Raw genomic sequence first — 6,136 nt, 5'->3', positions numbered from 1 at the left:
AAGAGCCTTTTAATTATATTTATAAAAAAGATTATTATTATTGTGTTTGCTGATGATGTGTCAATTGCAAATTCTCGTAGCAATCATTCGTCTTTAATTGATCCTTGTCTTTAACGTGGTTACTAAGATTGCAGATTGAAGCATAGATTTTGTCCCCAAAGAATAATTGGATAATATATGTATTATTATTTCGCCAACTTATTTGTTGGTCCGCACAACTTAAACTTTACATTTCAAGTGAAGATAAGGGGATCGGTTAGGTGTATCATGTATGACCCTATCTCTCGGCGTCAGTGTTATTTTCAACTCTTAATCACGACGGAAGAATACCGGTCATTATAACTCAGTTGTATCGGAGAAAAATCTCGGAACAACGAACAGTTATACGTTATGTTTCTTCATAGTAAGCCTCAGAGAATGTACAATTCGTCTTGTCTAAAGTTGAGTTTGTCTTTATCTGATGAGGTATACGTCGGTTTTACAAAACGTCAGCAGTAAACATTTATAAAGACACGTTTTATTTATTTTATTCAAATCTCAATTTATAGGTGAATTCAGACTAGATTATGACTGATAGATCACAACCCCCAATTTTATCTTAAAATCTTTTTTAATGAAACATGTTGAACTTTTGAATGAATACTTGAATTATAAATCGATTTTCTGAAAAAAATAGAGGAAAAAAAAATCACAAGCTCAACCAACTTTACTTGAAAATATATTTGTAAGAATTGAAATTGGTTTTCTATGCTAGGGGAAGAGATCAATGGTAATAGAATGTTAAAAAGTGGAATGGTTGCTCCTTAGTCATTCATTTTTTTAATTGATGTTTACTTGAAGTTTGTCTCATTTCTAAAGGTTTTGCACTTTGTGGGCACTTAATAGGTTCTTTGAAGTTTGCTGAAAATATTTAGAAGATGAGTAGAAAATATTAATAGAGTTATATTCTCTTGTGTTACTCAGTTTTTTTCTTCTCGTTTTTTATCTATATCTAATTTTGTGGTTTATGTGTGTTTAAATAGAAATAGGTAAAAAGAAGGAAAAAGAGAAAAGTGAAGGGGACGAGATTGTAGATAAGGAATATATTCCAGGTAACAAAGACCCATACTCATGGCTCGTCGATTCAGTAAAAAAGTATTTATCATGGTTTGGTGATGAAGAGAGTGTGGCGCAGTTGGAGAAATTTGGATGGATTAGAGGTGGAGAAAATTTAAAAGTTGAGTTTGATCCTATAGTGCATAAAAAAAGTCTTCCACAGAGGGTGAAGGGTATGAATTTTTTTACATGTATATATGTATTTTTGTTGAATTATGGGGTGAAATTTTTGTTCACTGTGTTTGAGTATTGTATGCTGATTCAATTGAGATGTGCACCATCTCAATTGTACCTACATCACCATCTCAATTATACCTGCATGCGTGGGCGTTTGTAAGAGGGTTTGAGATACTTATGGAGTATCTGAAATTGGAGCCCTCCTTAAAAGTATTTTTTTTCTTGTTTCAGGCGAAAGGGGTGAAGAAAGGAGTATGGTTGAATTTCACTAGTGCTCCAAATCGAACTATATTTAGTTTGTATAGGTCATTTTTTAAGGGATTTAAAGTTATATATATAAAAGTGAAGTCAATCGAAGATGAATTTTCTTTCTATGTAGATGGATATTTGCTAGAGAAGTTTTCGCTTTATCGATATCCTACTCCACAACAAATATTAGGTATAGAGAGAATAAAATATAAGGATTAGATGATTGTGAAATTTTTAGTAAATAGTATTTTATCTTCTAGGTTGTTGTCTGTGGCGGTGTTACTTGAATGAGATACTGATAGGGATGTTGTAGCTGAATATATAGGTAAAAATGTGAAAAGTTAATTTTGCTGATAATGTGTTTGGGAATTTTTATTAATTTGTATCATGGTGAATTTTTCAGGCGAGAAAGCACCAAAGATTATGGCGAGCAGTTTGCGTGCCTTGTTTAAGGTAAAAATTGTGGAAAAAAAAAGGTCGATGAGTAACATCAAAGCTGAGGGATGAGCTGAGGTGAACCGACCATCTCCTCGGAAGAGAGTTATTATTAAGAAAAGAAGAATCAAGATTGAGGCCGAGAAGGGAAAGGAATTGGATTTGATTGGATCGAAAGTTGCTGACAAAATAGTTGATCTAGGTGAAGTGGAAAGGTTTACTAGGAATCAGAAGGAACTTCATGGATACAAAGGGAATAATGAACTCACTTCCATGTGGGGTGAGCATTTCTCATTTATGTTAATGTCAGATATGGCCAATGTCTGGCATATATGAAACTGATCGAGGACGTAGGAGATATTGGTAGAGCGCAGTATTTATAGGTAAATATAATTCGTTTTTGGTTAATTATTACTTGGCTTGGGTTGTGATTAGTGAATGAATTTGATTTTCTTGCATAGGTGATGAGATCTCGACTGATGTGCATCGACCAAACTCAAGTGATGCAGCATGCAAGAGAATCTTATGACAAGAGTATTATGAAGGATTTAACTTAAGAAAATGCTGAAAATAAGAAGCAATTGCAGGAGGCACTAGAAAAACTAAATTTGAAAGTGGGGGAGGTGAAGGCATTGAAGGAGAAACTTGGAACTGCTGAAGAGAGAGGAAAAAAGTTAGACAAGGACAAATCAAATTTGAAAGCTAGGGTTGTTGAGTTAATCTTGGAGAAAAAAAAGTTCAGAGAATAGCAAGAATTGTCAAGCATTGGAGAAGTTTGCCAACGGCTTTGAGCGAGCAATAGAGCAGGTGAAGTTTATTGTTCCTAATGTTGATTATATTGCTATGGACCTATGTATGATCGTAGTGAATGAAGAGCTTGTCAATGACATTGTGGACCAAGAGGGGGAAAATGAGAATATGGCCGATGCTTAGGCCTTGATTTTGGTTAAGACTAATATTTGTGATATTCTAGTTATTAAAGTGTAAGCTTATTTTGTTTGAAAACAATGTGATCGATGTTATTGTCGAAGATTTGGATTTTGTTTTAGGTTATTTTGTTAGAGACCGATGTAAGGTGTGGTTGTTTGAACAATTTGACGAAGTAATGGTAGTAGTATTAGTTATATGATGTTGTAGATATCTACAAATAGATAATTTTAAATATATGATTGAAAAAGTTTGAATAGTGCTGAATTGATTGCGCAGTAAGTTGGTTGTTAGTTATAAATTGGTTAAGATCACACTTATATCGCGATAGATGTCAAGCTTATATTTCAATCAGTTTGTTTGATTTTGAAATGATGGTTATTGATAATATGTATATCAGCAAAGTTTTTGAAGATTGGACGAGGTGTGTATTGAATTGATATTATGACTTGTAAGTTAGCTTACCGAAAAGTGTGATAAAAAATAATTGAAAGGAAGCTTGTTTGGAAAAAAAAGAACTTGTATCATTAAATTGAAAAGACCTTCATTGATAAAGGTGTGGAGAGTGTGCCTTGTTAAAATCTCTCCAGAAAAAATCCAACTTAGGAATAAAAGAGTACATCACCTTGTTTCAACTTACAAGGTTAATTGTAATAGATCTTAAGGGAAGATACATTTCATGTTCTTGGTAATTTATTTCCTTCTAGAGTTTGTAGAATATATGCTCCTTGTCTTATAACCTTTGCCACTCTGAATGGTCCTTCCCAATTTGTAGCGAGCTTTCCATAGCCTTGGAATTTTTTGGCTTCCTTTGTTTTTCTAAGGACTAGGTCACCTTCATTGAATGATCTTGGCTTGATCTTTTTATTGTATTTTTGAGTTATAGCAAGTTGTGTTATGCGTTGCTGAATTAGTGTTTGATCTCGTATTTCTTCTATCGTGTCCAGCTCCTTTGTTCTTATATCAGTGTTGACTTCATCATTTAAGTCATCTGTTCGACTTGAGTGATGTGAAACTTCAATAGGTATCATGGCATTACAACCATATACTAGCCTGAATGGAGTCTCCTTCGTTGACGATTGTTAGGTTATGTTATAGCTCCATAAAATTTCTAGAATGAGTTCAGCTCATTGTCCCTTAGAATCATTTAACTTCTTTCGTAATGCTTGTAATATGACCTTATTGGTAGTCTCAGTTAATTAGTTTGAGGATGTTCAACAGATAAAAATTGAAGACAAATTTTGAAATTTTGTAAAAAATTCATATAATCCTTATGAATGAATTGTCTACCATTATCAGTTATAATGAATTGAGGTATACCAAACCTGCATATTGTGTTCTTCCAGACAAAAAAAAATCATTCTCTCGGAGGTGATCTTTGCTAGAGGTACAATCTCTATCTGTTTAGTAAAATAGTCTATAGCAACAATTAGGAATTTTATCTGACTTGGTGCTTGTGGAAAAGGACCAATGATGTCTAGCCCCCCACTTACTGAAAAGCCATCTTACCTCTGATTATGCAACTACTTGGTGGGGTTGTGAATTATTGGTGTGTGGCATTGATAGTGATCACAATGTTTGACTTTGTCCATGCAATCCTTCTGTAATGTGGGCCAGTAATATCCTACTCTAAGTATTCTCGATGCTAGACTTCTACTTCTGAATTGTCTTTTGAATTTGTGCTTGTCTTTGATGTTCTCTGGTATGTTGCCAATGCTTAAGTATTGAATAAATGGTGCTCGCCAATCTGTTTCTAGTGTTAGTTGCGATAAGCTCAGTACATAAGTTTGATTCCTAGTAATTGCTAATTTTGACAAAATATCAGCTCGACAATTTTGTTCTCGAGGTATATGGGATATTTCAAATTTCAAAAAGAAGGAGATAAATGTGTTAACAATAGAGAGTATTTTTCTAACAAATTATCTCTTGTTTGGAAGTTACCTGTTACCTATTATACAACCAGAATTGAATCACACTTTATAGTTATATGACTTATACCAAGATTTTGAGCAAGTTTGAGACCAGCAATGAGTGCTTCATATTCTCTTGATTGTTGCTGGCCTTGAATGTGAATTGCAAAGACTGTTCTATGACTGTTCCTTGGTTATTTTTGAGTAATATCCCAGCTCCAAAACCTTGTGCGTTTGATGCTCCATCTACGTATAGTATCCATGTTGTGTGGGCAGAAGTTGGAGTCATGAAATGTTAGCTTGGCGTGTAAAGGGTATTTATGGGCGTGGCACACCCTCAAGAATTGCTCAATCTTGGCCTCCTGGAATTTGTCCGTACACGCCAATGGTTGAGCGTGGCATGCCAATGCATGGGTGACTCAGGTGTGCATGGGCATGGCACGCCTTCGATGGAGGCTCCTCGGTGCTAGGCTGGCATGTGAGAGTGTGTGAGGGAGGCTACACGCCTTCGATGGGACTTCTTGAGGACTCCCCTAGACATTGGCCTGGGGTGTACACGCCGTGGTTGGGTGTGGCACGCCTTCGAAGCTTGCTTGGTTAGGGAGAGGAGGGCGTGTAGTAACGTGGCATGCCTTTGATGGGTGCTTGAATTTGACCCCTTGGAGCTTGGCCTGGAGTGCAAATGCCATTGGTGGGCGTGGCACGCCCTTGGTGAGGGGATGGAGGCGTGCATGGGCGTTTGGAGGCGTGCATGCCTTCGATGATGGATTCTTTTGGTACCCCTAAACTTTGGCCCAATGTGTACACGTTATTGAAGGGCGTGGCACGCTATTGCACCAAGGGAAGTGGGTGTGCATGGGCGTGCTTAGGTGTGGCATGCCTTCGAGCTTGGTTGCCCGTGGGAGTGCTTCCTTGCTTGGGCGTGTAGGTGGCGTGTGAAAAAGTGGCACGCCATGCCTCTGCTTGCTTTTCTCTCTAGTTTTGTTTCCTCTTTGAGTTTGCTTCTTCTCTTACTTAGCTTCCTCTTTGAGTTTTCAATAATCTCCTACAAAACAAGGAAAGCAAAGCACTCAAAATATCTTGACTAAAACACAATAGATTTAGCGAGAAATCACTAACTTTATTAAGATAACTAACTAAGAAAACTACTAAAAGATGCTCATACATCATGGGTCAAAGTCTAGTGGCCTCCATCAATTATCCTCAACTTTCCAGATTCAATCTCAATCGTCCATCTGGTTTCCACATCAACGGTCCTGGATCTTCTGCATGTCAACTATCAAATCAACATGATGATCAATGATCCAAATCTTTACCTTGTGAACCTGACTTTACCTGCACCT

This window comes from Arachis ipaensis, chromosome B03 (assembly GCF_000816755.2).
Source record: "Arachis ipaensis cultivar K30076 chromosome B03, Araip1.1, whole genome shotgun sequence".
In the NCBI taxonomy this organism is placed as follows: Eukaryota; Viridiplantae; Streptophyta; class Magnoliopsida; order Fabales; family Fabaceae; genus Arachis; species Arachis ipaensis.
This window is presented reverse-complemented; position numbering follows the sequence as displayed.